Source organism: Periplaneta americana, chromosome 10 (assembly GCF_040183065.1).
Source record: "Periplaneta americana isolate PAMFEO1 chromosome 10, P.americana_PAMFEO1_priV1, whole genome shotgun sequence".
Taxonomy (NCBI): domain Eukaryota; kingdom Metazoa; phylum Arthropoda; class Insecta; order Blattodea; family Blattidae; genus Periplaneta; species Periplaneta americana.
The window spans coordinates 95,107,967-95,131,343 of record NC_091126.1 but is presented as its reverse complement, the minus strand read 5'-3'; the positions used below and the strand labels follow the sequence as shown (position 1 = coordinate 95,131,343).

The 23,377-nt window shown below is 34.7% G+C and overlaps 1 long non-coding RNA gene across 3 annotated transcripts; it reads left to right on the top strand.

The window, feature by feature from the left end:
- The first annotated feature begins 4,024 nt into the window (after positions 1–4,024).
- LOC138707904 (uncharacterized) lies at positions 4,025–9,665 on the top strand. Of its 3 annotated transcripts, none has more exons than XR_011334432.1 (5): positions 4,025–4,267; positions 5,230–5,386; positions 5,493–5,743; positions 6,006–6,565; positions 6,848–9,665. It is a non-coding gene; the product is annotated as an uncharacterized lncRNA (long non-coding RNA). The 3 variants fall into 3 exon arrangements; XR_011334431.1 differs by lacking the exon at positions 4,025–4,267 and having other exon boundaries at positions 4,618–5,386; positions 6,006–6,131; positions 6,358–6,565; XR_011334430.1 differs by lacking the exon at positions 4,025–4,267 and having other exon boundaries at positions 4,615–5,386.
- Positions 9,666–23,377: the final 13,712 nt, after the last annotated feature.

The window sequence follows — 23,377 nt, the reverse complement described above, 5'->3', positions numbered from 1 at the left end:
AACATGTAAAATTCTCTTCACATTAAAATAACACAGTTTTGTAATTATTTCTGCAACATATTATGCAATCAGGAGAAAACGGAACTTCTGGACACATCACACTCTTCTTCTTTATTAGGTTACATTACGAAGCTTTATCAACAGCTTAGGTTATTTAGCGTCTGAATGAGTTGAAAGTGATAATGCCGGTGAAATGAGTCCGGGGTCCAACGCCGAAAGTTACCCAGCAATTGCTCATATTGGGTTGAGTGAAAACCCCGGAAAAAACCTCAAGCAGGTAACGTGCCCCGACCGGGAATCGAACCCGAGCCACCTGGTTTCGCGGCTAGACGCGCTAACCGTCACTCCACAGGTGTGGACCACATTACACTCAATAAAACTTAGCAATGATAGGCAATAAAGTTATAATATAATATTTCACTGAGCTCCATACACTGAAATAGAAAACCCGAACAAACATTACGGCCATATTTCGCATTTTTGTGAAAAGCTATGTAAACTGTGAAATGTTCGTTGTCGGTTGTAATAACTAAGGAACTTCCATTCTAAACTTAAAATGTTGACGCGAACAGATTATGTTAACATGTAAAATTCTCTTCACTATAAAATAACACAGTTTTGTAATTATTTCTGCAACATATTATGCAAGAAGAAGTACACGGATCTTCTGGACACATTACACTCTTCTTCTTCTTCTTCTTCTTCTTCTTCTTCTTCGTTCTCTTTCTTGGCCTCGGGTTCAATTCAATGATCCCATGTAGCCAGCTAAATTCTCTAATGTAAAATTGTATTCTCTTATGTACTGAATAAATAGCACCGAAGTACCGCACCGACCGGTGACTATTTTAAAAAAACATGAATGAGTTGTGGATGATAAACGATGACAGTGAACACGCCTGCACTTCACGGAGACAGACCGATGACTGCACATTACACTCAATAACGCTTAGCAATGATAGGCAATAAAGTTATAATACAGGGTGATTCAAAAGTCGCGCGACATAGGACATCTCCGTTATTAGTGTAAGTACAAAAAATAGTTTCAAATGAAAGGTTTAGATATCAATATGTGTAGTTCGTGTGCAAATTTAAAGAAAATCGTAAGAGCCATTTTTGAGAAAATTGCAACAAACCTGTTCGCGTTTCAAGTAAAGTACCAGTTTGGTTAGGAAAAACGCATCCAAAACTGATGTGTCACATCTCTGGAGGGTACGAAACTTAAATTAGAAATGTGGTTTGGGTCGCGCGCCGTAATTAATAAATTGTGTTTTTTTGTGTTGACAGGTGAGTAAGTTGAGAGTCACAATGGCAAACTGAAACATTTTAACACTTGAACTTTCACGACCTGTGTAATTGTTCCACATGCACACTAATGGAGTAAGTGTTCAAATTGGTGGCCATTTTGTTGACGGCACATCCATACACAGTTGAGGTAACTGCTCCGCACATTACATAATACTGCAGGTGTTATTTGTGCACATTCTCTCCTGATATTTTCCTGCAGTTCATCCAGTATTTCGGAGCCTGTTGCTGTAAACTACAGACTTGAGAAGTCCCCAGAGAAAAAGTCAAGTGGCGTTAAATCTGGCGACTTAGGTGGTCATTCCACTGGATCCCTGCTACCAATCCAACGCCCAGGGATAACTTCATTCAGAAATTCGCGGAATGTCAATCTGAAATGCAGTGGTGTTCGATCCTGCTGAAAGAAAAATCCACGTCTTCTTCCTAGGGGCAGATCATCCAAGTGGGGCAGCAGTGTAGCCTCGAGATGCTATCTGTACATTGGAGCAGTGAGCTTGTTGTTCGGAAACACGGGACCGATGACAACATCCCCATGTATGCCACACCACACATTTAATCTTGAGTCAAACTGATTATGAGCCTCTACAGCTATGTGGAGATTCTCGGTTGCCCAGTACACAGCATTATGTCGATTCACTGTTCCGTTCAAATGGAAACAGGCTTCATCGCTCCAACAAATATCAGCTTCAGGGTTTGGCTGGTGCGTTCGTCGTTCAAGAAACCACTCACAGAACTGCAACCGCATATCTGTGTCATCCCCATGCAGTTCCTGCACAAAGTGCATGCAATAGGGATGGAAATGATTGACGGATAGTACCCTGGACACGGACGCTTGACTGGTGCCACATTCTTGCGCCACTTCCCTGGTTGACCGTGATGGACGGACTACCAGCTTAGCTAGTACACTAGCTGCGTTTGCATCCCCTGTTGCTGTACGAGGCCGCCCTGAACGTTTCTATCGTGGATACTGCCTGCTGTCTTGAACCGTTCCATTAAACGACCAATGGTTCTGTGATGTGAGGTAGGTTGAGCTGGATGCCGTCTGTGATATTCTTCTGCTGCTTCCCGTAGACTGAGGCCTCCCTCATGGATGAGAATCATTTCCACCCTCTCAGAAATGGTGTACATTGCCTGTTGCTATAGAGAAGACCAGGTAACTTGATACCCTAAGGGTGAAACCTAACCATTTTTCCCCCATTACTACAAATGCTAGTGGATTATGGTGATTTTCTAGTTTGAAGGTTGAATTTTCTTTTGCCAACTTCGTTTCGAATTTCGATACTGACAAATACTATAAATGGTAGTGATTTTGTAACCGGTATGTTGGCAGCTGAGGCAAATATCGACAATATTTGCCGGTACTGGAGTTCCATGAAATTAAAATTGGGAACAACTGGATAATCCGCACGGCAGACCAATATCGATAGTCGACTCTACTCGCTGGCCACTAGTCACCGGGCCGTACCGAGCCGTATCAAACAAAATATAATCGAAATGGTGGTAGTCAAATTCGCGACTATATTCTTAAGTAATTCACTCCATTAGTCAAGTTCAAGGTTTTATGTAGTACAACGGCGGTTTTTTGAATGCATTAAATGAAAATGAAGATGTAATAAGACAATAAACTAGGTTATCACAAGGAAATTAACAGGAAAAAAGATGTGTTTCACGGAATACAATTAAAATGACGGAAAGTAAATTTCCGGTTAATGTTCGCCAAAGCGTAAAGTACGTAATTATGACGGCGTTGCTGTTTATTTCTGGCCTATAGAAAAATACCTAGCCTTTTACGAAAAAAAAATTTAAGGACCATGAAATTATTCACCGCTTTCATTATAGGCCTATTATTTTTTAACAATATTATGAATCAAAAACTGTCATATTATACAATTTTAACTACTACATGGACGAACCAAATCAAGCTAACCTAACCTAACCAAAGCTAAGCTAACCTAACCAAAACTAATCTAACCTAACCAAAGCTAATTTAACCTAACCTAAGCTAACCTAACCTAAGCTAACCTAACCAAAGCTAAGCTAACCTAACCAAAACTAATCTAACCTAACCAAAGCTAACCTAAGCTAACCTAACCTAATCTAAGCTAAGCTAACCTAACATAACATAACCTTCGTAAATGCAAGGCCTGTAACCGGAGCAAGAAGGGATCTTAATCATTTAATCTGCAAGTACACGCAAAAATAAATTCAAGTAAGGATCACGCTCCCACTGCATGAGAGGTCCGCGCATGCGCTACAGCAAAACTGTTTCTGTCCCGAGCCTCTCATCTAAGGCACTCGTCATAATTTACTCGCAATATTTACGCAAATACACATTGTCGCTAACAGTGGTGCTATCTCTCAATAATGTTCAGAACGAAGGAGGTAGACAGAGAGAGAAAAAATTTCTCCCGCCAACTACGCCACACACCAACGTCACGTTCTTATGTTGGTGACATTGTGTATTTACTTAAATTTGGTGCTAAACGTAACGGCACGGTTCAAAGTGACCGTGCTAATTCTCCAGTATAGCGTAAAATGGTACTAGATTTCTCAGCCGGTTACTGGAAGATAGTGAAATTCGAACTTATTAATAATTAATTAATATTAGTATTAATATTAATACATAATAGTTATGTTATGTGTTGCGTTGTGGTTATAATTCAAGAATAGTCAGATAAGTACGAATGAATATAATATACTTGGGCGTGATAATGCACGTGGGTAATGGATAGAAATATTATTTCAAATTTTAATGAATTTCTTTCGTGTTTAGATTTTTATTACTATGTCAAAAAAATGAAATAGTGTTGCAGTGACTCCTCCAAGGAAGAAAATGTGTGGCATTCAGAGTACGCTTCAGAAATCTGTAGTTCACGTGTATAATGAGGTGAAGAAAGAAGATAATGAAGAAGGAATTAAGCTAACGGAGACAGCAATTACAACCAGAATAGGACAATTATTAGGAGTAAGTATTCTTAAGCATACATTTCAAAGTGGTATTCAGTTTTAGGAGTTTGCACTAATAATTTCATGATTGTGGTCAAACAAAACAAATTTTTAGGTAGGCCTAATGTTTAATCAAGTCAGTGATTTTCATATTGCCAAACTAAATACATTTAAGATACTGTAATACTGCAGTAGGTGATAGCTTAAATACATTTACAAATTAGACGAACAAGTAATCAAACAGCACGAAAGTAAATTTCCAGTTTTCTCTTTTGGTATTAAATTAACCGTTCAGATCACAATTTACATGCCACATCGGCCGAAGAAAATACAAGTCATATTGTAATTATTAACTTGATATTGCAGCAAATATTACATGAATGTTGGCCTGTTATGGTGCTTAAAAATAATTCAGTTTTATATAATAACTATATAACATACTCTATAAAGCATAGGAACGTTGACTCTGGCTGAATAATTTATTCATGACTGGTCTAAGTAATATTAAATATGGTGTTTCTTCAGAAAAGCTACCCCACCCAAAGTACTTGTTAAGATATAACACTCGAGAGGACGAGGACGCACTACTGGGAAACTAACCATTTCTCTTCGTCCTGGACCTCTCGCATGTTATATTGGTAATTAGTAACAAGTTTGAGGGAGGGACTACAACAATGCATTAGAATATACAGGTAAGTGTCAAAGGATTTTTGTGCAGAAAATATTTGTGGCTGTGCACTAAAACCACGTGTTCATCACTATGTAAATATCACAGAAATCAATTAAACAAAATAAAATTATGCCTTCTTTGGTGTAGCTTTTCTGGAGAATTACCTAAATATTAGCCTACTTAAACCTATCGTAGACCCAACCTAACATGTTGATCATTTTCTATTCATATAGCTGTAAATGTTGGTATTATGCATGAATTTTATGATATAACAATTTTTAGAAGTATTATGTTATTGTTTGTTATTACAGCTTGGCTTAACTACAGCCACGAAAGTGATAAATTCACACAAGGGGACCCCACTCGTGACACCAGGAAAACATAGACTACGTAAACATCCAGTGACTGATGCTGATGATTTTACGAAAGATGCAATTGCGAGATTTATTTATGACAAGTTACATAAAGGTAGGGAAGTTACAGGAATTATTGTGTTGATTTATGCAATGTAATTCTGATATTAGTCATAGGCCTATGTATAAAAATATGGCATAATTTTCATTTACTGTTACAGGGGAAGTACTAACAGCAGCAAAAGTTCTGGAACATATGAATGATGATTATGAAACATATTTATTTAGAATATCCTTATCATTGGTGAAAAAAATTTTGAAAGAGATGAAATTTCTATGGAGCAAAGGGGATCCTTATACACATGTATGAGAAAGTGATGTTATTCGTTTTTAAGAGAATATATAAGAAATGTGGAGCGTGAGAACCCTAAACCCGTAGTATTCTTGGATGAGACTTGGATTTTTATGAATGGTAAATTTCAATGTATTGTGAGACATTGAGTGATTGAATTTTTTACTAACAAATAGATTAACACTTATGTGGAATATGAAATTGCAATTAATATAGGCTACTAGTAATGAATTCAGGTGGGAACAACATGTTTTGCAATTAATAGTTTCATATTATAACTAGAGGTTAGTTATAAAATTCTTGAACGGTTTTCCTGTCTTTAAAATTTTTGTGTCTCTTAGAGTGTCAATGTGAATTGCTTTTCTCTCTCTGTTTTTTTAAGTATGATCACCCACTTATTCATGAAATAAACCAGTTGAAGTTTCCAGTGACATGAATGGTGTTATTCATAGACCAACAAATGAGGGTGGAAGATTAGATGCCGGAACGAAAGGTGGATTTATACTCGGTAAGTTATATTGATTTATATTTTACATAAATTTGGCAAGAGTAATTTTTTTAATCAGGGTACAAAAATATAAAAATTGGTGACTAAATAAAAACGTGGGAAAGCCTTTCACCAAAGAGGATCTCATGTCATGTCATGTTATGTTATGTTATGTTTTATTTTCTTTATTTAAATGCTGTGAATTCATGTGACGTAATTATATGCCCAGGTATAATTTTTATTGCAGGTGCTGATTTAATTTTTTCATGCAATTGAAAGAAAAGTCAGGACTACCATAGTGCTATGAATAGCCCTGTAGTTGAGAAGTGGGTGCAAACACAGTTGTTGACCTGAGAACATTAGGGCAATGCGTTATTGTCATGGATAGTGCTGCATATCATAGCAGACTTGTGAAAAATCAGCCAACAACAAAATGGAGGAAGGAACAGCTACTGGTGATTGCAACTGAATATAATAGATTTGTTGTACTAAATGATAAGAGTTGTACTAAATGATAAGAGTTGATGGTATGAAATCACCTTTTGATATTACATTGCAATATTAATTTCCATACTTTACAGTCATTATTATTATTATTATTATTATTATTATTATTATTATTATTATTATTATTATCTTTACTACTACTACTACTACTACTACTACTACTACTACTACTACTACTACTACTACTACTACTACTACTACTACTTATAGATGCTACTTTTTTCTTTCAGGTGAAATTGAATCTACATAAGAATCCTAAAACAACAGAGCCTTGCCAATTACTGTTCTGAAGCGGCCTTGTCTTATGTGTTGTGTCTATATACAATTAATTCTTTCAGTTTTTTTCCCCCTTTAATGTAATGAAGTTGTTGGTTGATTGATACCAAGTGTTCAGCAGTTGATGTCATTTGTTATCTTGCACTCCAATATTTAACCAGATGATTGAAAGCTGTGTAAAGTTAAACAGTCAAGACAATGATCCATATCTTCATTGAGATTTCAGAAATGGCATGGGGAGATTCTGAAATATCAGTTCTTTGTAAATATTTGAGACAATCATGGCCTGTGATAATATGAGTACTGCCACTGTAGATTTTCATAGAAGTTCAGTTATTAAATTAGGTGTATTATTTTTACTATGTATTGTACTATATTTTTGTTTCGCTTAATTGATGAATTATATATGCTGTAAATTGAATAGTAGACTGTAGGTCTATAGCTTAACTGATGAATTGTATGTGCTGTAAATTAAATAGTAGGCTGTATACCACAAGTGATGAATTGTTTATGCTTGTAATGTGAAGTAATTTGCATGATATTTATTATCAGTTTCTGTATATTTCAACTGATTGAATTGTTTATACTTTTAAATTGAATTAACTTGCTTGCTATGTATTATATTTTATAGCTTAACTGATGAATAATTGTTTAGGTTTGTCAATTTAATAATCTGAGTGCCATGTACTTCATATTTTTAGTGGAGCCACCAATGTAGCTTAGTCGGTAGACTCGTTGGCCTGCAAATTCAGAGCTGCACTCGAGGGTAGTTTGTATCCCCCATTCCGATTTTTGTTACCACATTGTCATGTTCTGATCTTGTTATTCTTTTAACAGTGTGGTAAGATGCAGGTATAGATAACCTTACAGTAATTTTGCTACCTTTCAGCTACCTCATTACCTCCCACTCCATAAAGTTCATGGATCCACGGAAGTACCAGTCGTCGATGTAATTCGACCATTTTGCTTAAAATATTAAAACACTGTAAAATATTGAGATTTCATGCTGTTACGTCCATTACTGCAGCAAGAATATCTGATTTTGAATCTGATAGTATGACAGCCTTCTCAGATTTATGAAGTCGATACTGGAGATTTTGTAAGCTTAAAAGTGTATCTAAATTTTCACTATCAAAATTAGTCAGTGTTTGAAGTTAGTTAGTTAGTTAGTTAGTTAGTTAGTGGCGTTTAAAAAGGGTGCGTCAGCTACTATGGCTATTTGCGCCCTTATCTAAAATCTTTCACTAAACACAAACACAATACAATAACCAGAATGTTTAAAAAGCTAAAAAGCGTTGTCACGGTTAAAATGGGGCAAACAAGTGTTTGAATATAATTCCCTGTAAAAGGGAATATACTGGTATTGTACTACAACACCACTACATCTATGGCTTGGTAAACAGGGTCCATCTATAAAAAATACTGTATGTAGTCACTCACTGACCAGATCATTTATCGTTTCTAATGATTTTTAAAATGTCTGGAGAAGTATCACATTTCTTAACATCATCTGTTAAAGTTAACTTATATACTATTCATTTTCAAATAACTTGGGATTGTGTTTTATTAGTAAAGTTTCCCTTAATTGAGCAAGTTTGAGTTCTCCAAGTAGAGTCAAAAAGTCTGTTGGGATTTTGGCTCAGTTTATTAATATTTGTGGACTGTGATTTTTTGTTCTAGACAACCATATTATCTGCAAATGATGAGATTATCATAAGATCTATTTCTTTAGATAGACCATCGACATTAATATTGGAAAATGTATTCCTGAAAACAACAATGTGGGAAGCCCAGATGAATCTGTCTCTATTTACATATTTGTGACAATGAATCAAATAATCAAGTCCCTGACCCAGTGTAACACTTTATCATGGACACCCTAAGTTTGCAATTTCTTAAGTGATTTATATCTACAGAGCCATATGATCCTTGAAAATAAATTAAAATTGTTAAGTTGTTTTGTTTTCTGTTTAAAATATCTTTAATATCTTGACCAAAATTTAAAATCTGTCCATTTGTTGAATGCAATTCTCTAAAGTCAACCCAATAAAATGAAAGTTAGTTACTAGATTCCAGGAACCAATTCAATCTATGAAATCATCTCTTCCATAATTTTGGCTATCATACTAGTAAGTGGTATCTGTCGATAACTCGAAAAGATATTAGTTGAATAATTGCTTTTCAAAATTGATGTTATGATAGATTTTCTCCAGACAGATATTGTATTTTAGATGAGATTACAAGATAAAAGTAGTGAGTTTGCTTGTTTGCCAACATGTTTAAGAAAATCAGCATGTGTATTGTCTGGACTTGGAGATGTTTTGGATCTTATGTTATTAAATTAATAGTAATATTCAGTTCTTGATTAAATATTGTTATATAAAGTAGATAGTAGATTTAATATTTCTTTCAGTTTTTCCTTAATAGTCTGACGTACACAGATAAAACTAACAACCACACCACCAACTAATCTAATAGAAATTAAAATATAATTAAATGTAGAAAAAGTAATTAAAATTATAAATACACGTAATAAACCATAACCCCCTAATTTCAACAATATACTATTTTATTCCCATTAATTATAGTTATTACTTATTAGCATAATATTTATTGAACTTATTGGCTATTTCACTTCGTTTGAAAGATGTTATTGTGTACAAAAAGCATTTTTTGATGATCGTTTCATGCTGTATGTTGTGTATAAATCTATGATTTCTGGCCATCTGTTCTGTGTAATCCATCTTTTGTATAGAATTAATAAAATATTCTTTTGGTAGTAATTATTTTATTAATTGAGTATTTAATTTTCACCAGCTCACATTTCTTGAATCATTTGCTTTTTCTTATTTAAATTTAGGACACAAGAGCCTAACAGAGACTTCACAGTTATGTATCATACATTTTTTCAATGACAGACGTGGAGTTGCAGAAATAATAAGTGTAAGTGTAGCATTATTAAGCAATTTACAAACAAATGAAATCTTTAAAAAGGTATCTAGAAGTGAAATTACTTATGGCTTTTAAGGACCAAAATTATTTTTGTAAGTTGATTTATTATTATTATTTCAGTTTTAGCCTAGTTGTATTATCCATTTCCTTACTAATTTCAAAAGATCATCAGCAGTTCAGTCGAATTCCAACCAAAAGTCAATTGATTATTAATTTATCTGCCTTTAGGAAGTACAGTATATGTACGCTGGAATCTTTGAAGTGAAGTGACAATAATTTAATTGGTCTTGGAACAGATTTGATTCTTGAATATTATATACTATACTTTGTTGTATATTTACGTCTAGTAACCTATTAATGCTAATACTAATAATAATGTAAAGGAATAAAAGAATAGAACATAGCAATACATTTCTCATTATTATTGAAACTATTTAGAATAACCTTCCAACATTAAGGTAAAGTACGGTGAGTAAAGAAGTCATTCAGTACATAGGATCGTGATTTTACTACATGTGGTGATATCTGGTAACAGTTGGCAACACTGACAAGGCGGAAATATTTGCTGTTTGGGAACTGAACTTACGTGATCCTCACCGGTTCACTGGTGAAACTAGCACTTACTCACTTGTCTACACAAAAAACACAATTTATTAATTACGGCGCGCGACCCAAACCACATTTCTAATATAAGTATCGTACGCTCCAGAGATGTGAAACCTCAGTTTTGGATGCATTTTCCCTAACCAAACTGGTACTTTACTTGAAACGCGAACAGGTTTGTTGCAATTTTCCAAAAAATTGGCTCTTACGATTTTCTTTAAATTTTGCACATGAACTACACATATCAATATCTAAAACTATAATTTGAAACTATTTTTTGTACTTACACTAATAACGAAGATATCCTATGTCGTGCGACTTTTGAATCACCTTGTATATTATTTCACTGAGCTCCATACACTGAAATAGAAAACCCGAACAAACTTTACGGCCATATTTTGCATTTTTTTAAAGTTATATAAACTGTGAAATGTTCGTTATCGGTTGTAATAACTGCAAATGGCTAAAATACAATAATCTGAATAATAATATGGGACAAGGAGACGTTTGTAGTACTGTAAATTGTAAGCAAAATAGGTTAGATGTGTCCTTCCGAAAGTTCCAGGAAGGTGAGTTTATAGAATATAATATAAATTATGAAAATAATATATAATCCTTATGTATTTCATATTTCAATATTGGAAGGAAAGTGTTAATTTTTTCAAAAGAACACGATATCGAAAGCAGAATACATTTTATCGTCTGCTAGGAAAAGAGTCTGTGATGAGGCGATAGTAGCGATCCTGGTGGTGAGCAGCTTCCTATGTTTGCATATTTAGTAAGTATTGAGCTTCGTGACTGTTATACTATTGGTCTACCACTTTGTAAATGCAGTTCCAATGCGCATGCGCGAGTCTCCCCTCCCGCAACTCGTGATCATGATGAACACGTGGGCGGAAGTCAGTGCTGATTTCGTAGTGAGTACGTACAGTCGCGACCAAGTGAAGTGTAAAATAAATACATAAAAGTAATAGTGCTTTGCATTTAAGTTTTAGTACTTTTAGGTTAGGATGCCTTCGACATCTAAATCTGGCAGGCCGCTAAGAGGCCAGGCCCGCGAAATAGTATACAAGGCAGAAAGAAGAACACAAGATGGACATAAATGTTGCACGTGTAACAAGTGAAGCCACTGGAGTTTCGGAAAGAGTGATCACCAGAATTGTGAAGGAAGGAATAGAGAGTTTAGCAAAGGGATCTCTATCTTTCTCTACACCCAATGGAAAAAAGGGGGAAAGAAAGAAAAGAGTAGAAGTGGACAATTTTACAGTCTGTGCCATAAGGCAAAAAATTCGTGGATTTTATGCCGTGGAAAGAGAATGTCCAACAGTTGGAAAACTGTTAACGGCTTTGAAGGAAGATCAGGTTATTGACTGTGGACGAGAATTTCTACGTCAGACATTAAAGAAAATTGGTTTCAAATGGAAAAAGTGCCAAAATAATAGAAAAATATTGGTAGAAAGACCAGATATTGCAGTGTGGAGAACACGTTATTTGAAAGAAATAAGAAAACATAGGAGGGAAGGCAAATATATTGTTTATGTAGACGAAACCTACATTCAAGAATCACACTCTGTAAAATCATGCTGGCAGGTAGAGGAGGAATTAGGCATTCTAACGAAAATAGGAAAAGGGGAAAGACTAATAGTGCTACATGGAGGAGGGGAAGATGGATTCGTGGAAGGTGCATTGTTGGTGTTCAAAAGTGGACAAAAACATGGCGATTATCATACCTCCATGTACGCGGAAAATTATTGTAGATGGATGGAAAATGAACTCCTCCCTAAATTAGAATCTCCTAGCGTTATTGTGATGGATAATGCTAAATATCACAATGTGGAGATAGATAAGAGGCCTACCACAGCAACTCCTCGACACAAAATAGTGGAGTGGCTGAGGAAACATGAAATTGACTTCATTGAGTCAGACACGAGGTCCCAGCTTCTTCAGATAGTGAAAGGAGTTCATCACAAACGAAGATACGTAGTTGATGAACTCATCATGAAATATGGTCACATACCCCTTCGGCTTCCCCCATATCATCCCGACTTAAATTCGATCGTTCTGGTTTGGGGTGACATAAAAGGTCAAGTAGCTAGCCAGAGTATTGGCACATCCTTAGGCGAGAAAAAAAGTTTAGTCGTAAAACTTATGAATGAATATCCGTCCGAAAAATGGAGGAAATGTTGTGAGCATGTGAGGAAAATAGAAGACAAATATCTTGACCAGGAGTGTACGGTTGATGCAGCAGTAGACAGCGTAATCATATCGTTATCCAATGGGAGTGACGATAGTAGCGGGTCTAGTGCTGCCGACCTGAGTTCAGAAACAGACTCTGATTGGTGATCGACGGAGGGGAATGCACGGAGGGGTTCGCACAGCGAGTGTGGGAGAAGGAAATAAGGTAAGGATTCCGCCATAACTGTTTTTTGTAAATGGTCTACCTTATAGACTGTATTAGAACCACAGTCTCGTATATACAGTCACAAAGCTTGGGATGATTTTTTGCAATTCTCGCGATAGGTGCTAGCCGCTTGGAGCGCTGTGAGTACTAGGAACAATAGACTGTGCCACAGCCATCGTGACCTAATACAGGCCGTAAGACAGACCATCCAACTCGCTTAACCCGATCACGGATGGCGGCGTTTCAACCATATAAATTAGTTGCAATGCATAAACAGTAACATATGTTTCTCTAAAATGTAGTGTAATTCTATTAATAAAATTTAAAACAATGATTATGAGACACTTCAGATATAATTCACTTGCTATTTAAGGTGTAACATTATTTATGGTGTGAAAATTACGTTGTTCGTATGTGTAATACCTGCCTATATTTCGGTTAAATATTGCGAAATTCTTGTACATTCATTTATGCACGATTCAATTATTTTTTAATTGCACCGCACGGATATTTAGATATGTTGAAATTGTAGGTTATGTTTACTGTACCAGTTGCCCCTTTCAGTCTAAATTTAGTGACCTCCAATGCCTTGTCACTCATATGAAAATTATAGGTTATGTTTACTATATATAACTCATATTCCTAAATTCGTAATTGTACATTATAATTAAGCATAATGTCATGTAAGATACCCCGGGCATTCAATTTGTCTGTATTTTAATACTACAATTGAATACTGAATTATTGTATGCAACTACTACTTAAGAGACGAAGTAACACAATTAATTGAACCTACACTAATTTCATAGGAGTGGTATGGTAAATGTTTTGTCTAAAATTAAGGAAGGTAGATGTGCTAAATTGAAATCACAATATAAATTCTTTTTTATTAAACCTCAAAATAGCTTCCATTCTAAACTTAAATTGTTGACGCGAACAGATTATGTTAACATGTAAAATTCTCTTCACATTAAAATAACACAGTTTTGAAATTATTTCTGCAACATTTTATGCGACAAGAAGAAAACGGAACTTATGGACACATTACACCAAAATAAAGCTTAGCAATGATACGCAATAAAGTTATAATATAATATTTCACTGAGCTCCATAAACTGAAATAGAAAACCCGAACAAACATTACGGCCTGGCCTAGATCGAAAAGGGATTGACTGTGCCGCATTTCGCATTTTTTGAAAAGTTATGTAAACTTTGAAATGTTCGTTATCGGTTGTAATAACTGTAAATGGCTAAAATACAATAATTTGAATAATAATATGAGACAAGGAGACGTTTGTAGTAATATAAGAATGATGGATGTCACTTTCTTGTCGAAAATGAACCAAGACTGTCAATGCATTGCAATATAGAATATACATAGAGAGTTATATGGCATTAACAGTGATAGTCATTGTCCAGTAATGATCGGAAAATCACAGTTAAGCTTTGAGCGCTAAGCATTTCAAACTTTCAATTGCATCTCCTGCAAAATGTAGTCCAAATGACATCCTTCATTCTTACAGTGGACTCGTCAATTGTAAGAAAAATAGGTTAGAGTTATCCTTCTTCCGAAAGATCCAGGAAATGAGTTTATAGAAAATAATATATATTTTTTTAATGAAAATAATATATATACCTTATGTTTTTCATATTTCAATACTGGAAGGAAGGTGTTAAATTTTCAAAAGAACACGATATCGAAAGTACAATACATTTTATCGTCTGATAGGGAAAGAGTCTGTGATGAGGCGGGAGTAGCGATCCTGGTGGTGATGAACTATTATGTTTGCATATTTAGTAAGTATTGAGCTTCTTGACTGTATATACTAGACTGTGGTTAAAATATTGATTGACAATTGACGCGAAGGTAAGAAAGCAATACAAAAATCGACAGAGAATCGAACACGAAACATTCCAATGCTAACATTGTGTGCACAATAAATGTCGCCGAAAGAGCTATTAAGCATTCACCACGTGAGAATGGTATGTTTGGCAATTCAACTGTTGTTACAGAGCCACCTTCAGTTACAAGCCTGAGCATGGGTAGGTTTGGCAACACTGAGTGGAGGCGGGTGGAGGCGAAATAAAGGCATGACGTTTGACTTTTTAGTCCTTTGATTTCGTTGTCACGTGTACATTTTCGACATTAATTGATACAAAACTAAGTGCATATGACCAAGATTCAGTGTATTGATATACGTAATTTAATACGGAATCCAAAATTATATTTTATTTGAGTTTCAGAATACCGCGCAAGTACTTGTAACCCCAAAAAATTAAAAGCGTACATGTTTTTTTATTGATGGTACAAGGGAAAATAAATAAATAATATAAAAAATATTACTTGTACCAAAAATAAATAAAATAACGACGTACTTTCGCAATACACTATTCCACTCAATGAACCATTATGTGGCTAGTAAATTGACAATGTTTTGCCGCTTTATATTGTTTCACTTCGGCGTGAATGGTCTAGGATATGATATAAATTTTAATTTCATGTTATTACCTGTCATGCATTTCTATAATATTTGAGATGCCCAGGAAGCCAGTTTTAGTGTGAATCTCACCAGTCACTATAACATTACTATTATCCTAAATTATTTGTTATGAATTTTCTAAAATATAATTTTAAATATGCCATGTAAAATGATCTATGAAGAAATGAAGGAGCATACCTTCAACATAATACGTAACAAAACACATCCTTATCCAATGAGTATGTGCCAGTTAGTGTAAACACAATGAACTTTAAATCCTGTAAACACGAATTGAAGAGAAACATGTTTATAACTAATTTATTACATAATAAATAATATTAATAAATAAACCTTGAAAACCAAAAAAGTGAGTGTACGAGTATGCATCTATAAATTATAGGTAGCTCTGACGAATATCAGGCATTCCGAATCTTCAACAAAACTGCAACATTTATGGGATTACAAAACAGCTCTTTACAATTAACTTGAAAATCAACGACGTAACTTTATTCATATAGCAGGCGAGACTCAACAATTTGGCCAGAATTCTGATACACCACAAACCACAAGACTATAAAAATGTAGTTGATACAATATTTAATATTTAGAAGAATTGTCAATCACTTTGTCATTAATAATAATTACCGTAAAAATTGCTAATGACTACAGCCATATTTTCATTTATTGACTTGTTTTTGTCGCCAACACGCACAACAATTACGTTTGGTACGACCGCGAACATAACTCCATCGACACACACTTATACTGCAATATTAATTTACATTGAAAATCGGCATTAGCACAAACACATGTTCTGGATTGTAGGCCTCCGTTTGACAGTTGATTACAATGTTGCCGGCGTAGGGCTCCGGCTTGTAACTGAAGAAGACTTTGGTTGTTACCATAGCAACAGACCTACTACGCTATGTAACATTCAGTTGTTTTTCCTATCTCAACGCTCCTGTCATGTCCCATCTTTCAAAATAACAAGTATAGGCTGCTACCACAGTCTGATATATACAGTCACGAAGCTCAAAATTTACTAAATATGCAAACATAGATAACTGCTCACCACCAGGATCGCTACTATCGCTTCATCACAGAAACTTTCCCCAGCAGACGATAAAATGTATTGTACTTTCGATATCGTATTCTATTGAAAAAATTAACACCTTCCTTCCACTATTGAAATGTGAAATATATAAGGTTTATATATTATTTTCATAAAGTATATATTTTATTTTATAAACTCACCTTCCTAGATCTTTCGGAAGAAGGATAACTCTGGTTTCTTTTTCTTACAATATTTATAGTACCACAAACGTCTCCTTGTCCCATATTATTATTCAAATTATTGTATTTTAGCCGTTTACAGCTATTACAACCGATAACGAACAATTCACAGTTTACATAACTTTTCACAACAAAGCGAAATACAGCACAGTCAATGCCTTTTCGATCTAGACCAGGCCGTAATGTTTGTTCGGGTTTTCTATTTCAGTGTATGGAGCTCAGTGAAATATTATATTATAACTTTATTGCGTATCATTGCTAAGCTTTATTTAGTGCAATGTGTCCATAAGTTCCGTTTGCTTCTTGTTGCATAATATGTTGCAGAAATAATTACAAAACTGTGTTATTTTAATGTGAACGGAATTTTACATGTTAACATAATCTGTTTGCATCAACATTTTAAGTTTATAATGGAAGCTATTTTGAGGTTTAATAAAAACGAATTGATACTGTGATTTTAATTTAGCACATCTGGCTTCCTTAATTGTAGACAGAAAATTTACCATACCACTTCTGTGAAATTAGTGTATGTACCATTGTGTTACTTCGTCTCTTAAGTAGTAGATAAATATGTAAATTCAGTACTCAATTGTAGTTTTAAGATACAGACAAATAAAATGCGACGGGTGTCATACATGACATTATGTTTAATTATAATGTATAATTGCGAATATAGGAATATAAGTTAAATATATTAAACATAACCTATAATATCCATATGACATAACATACATATGTAATTGCAGGGTATTGGAGACAACTAAAATTAGACAGAAAGGGGCAACTGGTACAGTAAACATAACCTATAATTTCAACATATCTAAATATTCGTGCGGTGCAACTGAAAATTATTGAATCGTACATAAATGAATATACAAGAATTTCGCAATATTGGTCGAAATAAAGGCAGGTATTACACATAGTAGATGTGCCGGTAGCTCATTTTTCTGAGGTATCCAAAACCCGGATACTTTTAGCTTTGAAGCTGATACATCCAGCTTTCTGAACATATCAGCTTATGCTTCCTTCAAGGTATACTCAATGTTGCATTGTATTGATTACTCGGTAGGAAAAGAAAACAACAATCAAAATATTTATTATGATACTTCGAATCGAGGAAACTTTATCCTTTCTTCAGATTTTGTACTTTACATTGCAACAATTGCCTACTGCATTGTAAATACACTGATTAAAACAGTGTTAATGAAAAAAAAACTATGTAAAATGTGGAAATCAAAAGAAGTTATTGAAATTACTCTCAAAAACAGTGTTGACTAGTGATGTTGGCTTTGTTAACGAAGTGTGCCCATGTGCGATGGAATAAGTTAAACTTGCTGATAAAATGTTTTCAATCATTATGGACATAGTTGTATCACAGTCTAACACATACAGTCGCGCAACTCATACGTATAAAATATGCCAACATTTGACAGCTGGCACGACAGTAGCCCTCTAGCGGCAGGCAAGTTAAAAGTGTGCACAGACATATGATAACACATCAGAAAACTGGTTTTGCGTAATTTTATTTTATATTTTTATGCTATACAGTAAGTGTATATCGTTGTTATTAATTTTACTTTAGAATCCTAGAAGAATTTCACACGCAGTTAATCTACAAGCTTCAGAAGCTAGGAATAAACGTAATTCTTTCTCCTCCTTACAACTGAATCATGACCCTGATCACGTATCATGGTTTGAAATAATATAATTGTTCGTACGTGGACGGTTAATTCAGTTCATTCCTAAATATATTTATGAATCATTGTAATTCTATATTTCCTGTGAGAAGAGTCAAAATTAGTAGCTTCAAAATTGTAGGCCATATCTCGTAGGGTACATTGCGTGCTGAACTCCTCTACCTATTTCCTGAGAAATTCACTATTTCTCATGCCGCAAATCGGCCGCTGAGGTAGACTTGAAAATAAAAAAGGGTAGGATTTAAACCTTAATATGACAGACATTGATTTATGAAGTTCATTATTTTTCCATTTCTTAAGAACCGGTATTTCCTTTATTATTTTGAGTCACAAATAGTGATGATATTATGTTTTTAATTTTTATGGCAAGTTTACCGCATTTTACATTACATTTCCAGTTTTCACATGTAAGCTTAATTTTAACTTATCTTGCCTATATAATACGTAATTTACATGCACTTACTGTTAATATGACGTAGGTGAGAATAAATAAATGAATACACAATTTTGTTGAAAAAATTGTAACTTCAATTAACTCAGAAAATGTAGACCTAAATTTATTTTCAGAGCAGAAGTGGTGTAAGTCAAAAATGGGTAATGAGGGTTAAAGTAAACCTTTTGTAAAATACAGCGCAAAGTAGCAGTTAATATTGAAATTATTTAAACTATTAGTAGTCAGTGAATAGCACGAAGGATATATTAATTGCTACTTTGCGCTGTATTTTACAGAATTTTTACTTTAAACCTCATTACATAATTTTGAGTTACACCACTTGTGTTCTGAACAGCTCAAATAATCACTGGGAATGTAAAATCAACACCAATAACAGTCATGCAAATTATTACAGTAAAGATTGTTTTATATATTAAATTTAAAAAGGCTCTTTTTTTCTTGAGAACTTAATACGTCTGCCACATGAATCTACACCAACACATCAGAAGTTTATCGACACAGTCTGGGTTTATTCAAGAAGAGAATATTTTGCTAAAAGATTACAATACTCCATGAATTCTTGAAATATTAACACCATGATCCCTACTTGAATGCAATATAACATTCAACTTTTGAAAAGTGTAAAGAAAAAAACACGAATAGAAAAATTATGGAATTACTAGCATTAAAACTGTAGATACATTATCCAAAATCGGAATGGTTACACATTTACATATATGATCTCTGCAAAAAAAATAATACACTGTAACAGTTATTTACTTTGTTTTTATATAAACTCTCCTTCCTGACATAGAAATAGGTAACTGATAACTAATAAATGTTTTATAGAACACAATACCTAGGCTACCTACAACGTGGATTATTGGTTATGACTGAGTTATGATTATGTCTTGGTGTTTAGGGAATTTGAAGAACGACAAATTTGGAGATTTAAATTTGTTGTTACTGCAATTTTCGTCTGTGGTTGCGAGCAAGCTTTGGTAGCGTACGCACGCGTTTGTACTGTCTGATTAGTGAGTGTTTCAGTTTCATAAGTGACATAATATAATATTACAGTGACTTTTGTTAGAGTTATAAACTGTGATTATTTTTGTTAAGTGTTCCTGCACAAGTTTGCGTCTATATACGTTTGACTAAGTCTCCTGATATTTATTTGATAAGAATTATGATGATAGAAAGGAAACAAACGCTTGTGATATCCTTCACCGAGCAAGATATTCGTCGACCAGAACTATATTTACTTCACGAATGGATTTATGAAGATCTCCGACTAATGGAAGAACAACTAGAGATGAGTCAACTCAATGGAGTGACACGGCAAGTCTTCATTAAATATACTTCCACTAACATTGTTGAAGAAATTTGAGAAAGAACCAAAGGTGAGTTGTCGTTCACGTTTTCTAATGGACAGAGAACCAAAGTGAAAATAGAGAAAGCAGGACCCGGCATTAAATCTGTCAAAATTTATAACCTTCCTCCGGAAATTTATAATACTAGTGTAAGTACTGTTCTTGAAAAATACGGCACGATTTATTCAGTTACTGAAGATTCATGGTAACAGGCTTTTAGATATAAGATTAAGAATGGAGTGCGTACAGGTAAAATGGGTCTGAAAACGCATATCCCTTCATGTATTGATGTTTGTGGATTTAAAGCCTTAGTAAGTTATGAAAATCAACCTACTACTTGTTCATACTGTCATCAAACTGGCCATTTGCGAAACAACTGTCCTAACAAAAATCACTTCGCGAATATGATTTCTCGTAATAAAAGTGATCAACCTGCTAGGTCTAAGTTGGTAGCTGGGACGCTGCCGGCGAGACGATCTGTGCTTCAGATGGATGTAAATAATCACGACCCTGCAGAAAGAGAGCATATTTCTCAACAACTGAAAGTGGATGTTAGCAAAAATAATATATCCAGCAATACGACTGAAACTAAAGCTACCGCTTCGACGTCATCAGTAAACAAAGAAGACGTATCTGAAGTCATTGATTTATCAGTTAACAGTTCAACCATAACAACACAGACAACGTCAGACAAGATACCCGAGGATGGCACTCCCTCACAACTAAACACCGCTTCAGCGCAGAATAACCCTTCTGCGCACGATGTCAATGTCAAGGTCAGTACACAAACTGCCTCACAACAAGACCCGAAAGAAAGTATGCCTGTCGATCGTATGAATGACCTTCCTATGTCTATGGTGAATCAAGAACGCGGGACATATTATTCTTATGATGCAATGTTTCCGGATGCACTGATGGATAGTATAACGACTGATTTAATAATTCGACCTTATTTAAAGAGGCAGGTAAATTCAAGAGATCGTCGTCTTGCTAAAAAGAAACAAACCGTAACTTCCAAAGTAGAAAGGTAATAATATCATAATTAGTTGTATTATTATAAAATGCATTTTTGCCTGTGCAATTTATTTTTGATGTCACTCACTTTAAATGTAGTGGCAACTCTCAATGTTAATCTTCTTCACAGTAGATCTAAGCAACAGCAATTAACAAGATTTATTAATGACAATGATACCGATATTTTTTTGTTACAAGAAATAAATGTAGATAATATGCATTTTTGGGTCCACGGTTTCATGCGATATGCAACCCTGGGGAAAATCAAAGAGGCACTGCCATTGTGTATCGTTCTAGTATTGAAATTCAACAATTTGAAATCCATCCAAGCGGCAGAATAACGACGCTGTTAACAAATGATAATACGCTATACATAAATGTTTACCTCCCTTCTGGTTCGAATAAAAGAGCAGAAAGAGAACACTTTATTACACATGAATTACCTTATTATGTAAGACATAATTTTGATCATCTATTTTTTGGTGGAGATTTTAATTGTGTGCTCCATGCGAAAGACCAAACTGGAGAATATAATCCATCGATTGCCTTAGACCGCATGCCCCTTCAACTCGGTTTATATGATGTGTGGGAAAAATTGCATGGCAACAACATTCGGTTTACGTATCATCACCTGAATGCAGCTTCTCGTATCGACATAATTTACGTGAACGCAGCTTCAACAGATAAACTTAAAACGGTCAGTGCGATTCCAGTTTCCTTTACTGATCATGATTGCGTAATATTGAAAGTGGAAAAACTTCATCATGTACCACAGATAGGGAAAAGTTATTGGAAACTGAACTCTCAGTTTTTACGTGATGACAAAATTACGGAAGATTTTAAATTTTTTTGGGAGGCAGTAACTGATAGAGTGAGACGGTCTTCATCTAACATTCTTCATAAATGGACCTACATTGTTAAACCAGCTATTCAGCGGTTTTTTTCAATCCCAAGGCATACAAAGGGTGCGTACTGCACGTAACAAGCTGCTCTATCATTATCAACTCCTGCAGAACATCTATGAGCAACAATGTGACGGTAAAGATGTTTTTAAACACATGCAAGCTACTAAGATGAGACTCAACTTACTTCAAGAGCGTGTGTTTCAAGTTTCCTTAACACGAAGCACAAATAGTTCTATCATTGCTGAAGAAAAAGCCGCGCTTTTTCATATTGCTACAGAAAAAAATAAAGGTCAAACAAAGTTTATTCATCATTTAAAAACACCAGATAACCAAAATATTACAGGTACCCCCTTAATACTGGAAGAAGCTTTCAAATATTTTCAATCAAGATTTCGACATAGACGACACTCTGAGCAAGATCAACATAACGTACTTCAATACTTACAACGAGCCATATCACTTGATGATCAACAACTAATAGAACAACCCATTACTGATTAGGAAATTAGAAGAGTGATATTTTCTGCAAGTTCCAAATGAGCTCCAGGTCCAGATGGAATTACCTATAATTTTTACAAGGCTTATTGGGACTTCGTAAAAGAGCAACTCTTACAAGTGTTTAATGAAGTATTTAAGTGTCAATTAGACTGTACAAGTTTTACTGGGGGCATTGTAATTCTTATTCCAAAGAAGCAATGCACTGGAATGATTAAAGCCTACAGACCGATTACACTTATAAATGCCGACTACAAAATTGTAATGAAGATTTTTGCAAATAGATTAAAAACTCTGATTCCTCAATTTATAGATATAGGGCAAACGTGTGCAGAGCCAGGAAGAAAGATCACCAATATCCTCTCTACTATTAGGGATTTGGTTTTGAAAAAAGGAGATAATGATATTGGTGGGTTACTTAACATAGATCTTAGCCTTTCATAATATAAATTATTCCTATTGTCCACACCTGTGGAGTAACGGTTAGCGCGTCTAGCCGCGAAACCAGGTGGCCCGGGTTCGATTCCCGGTCGGGGCAAATTACCTGGTTGAGGTTTTTTCCCGGGGATTTCCCTCAACCCAACATGAGCAAATGCTGGGTAACTTTCGGTGTTGGACTCCGGACTCATTTCACCGGCATTATCACCTTCATCTCATTCAGACGCTAAATAACCTAAGCTGTTGATAAAGCGTCGTAAAATAACCTACTAAAATAAATCATTCCTATTCGTTTGCAGTGTTATGTAAATTGAATATGCCTATAAAACTTATCAATACCTTAAAACGATTATATCAGAATGCGCATTAAAGTATACAAATAAACGGGTTTTTACTAAATCAA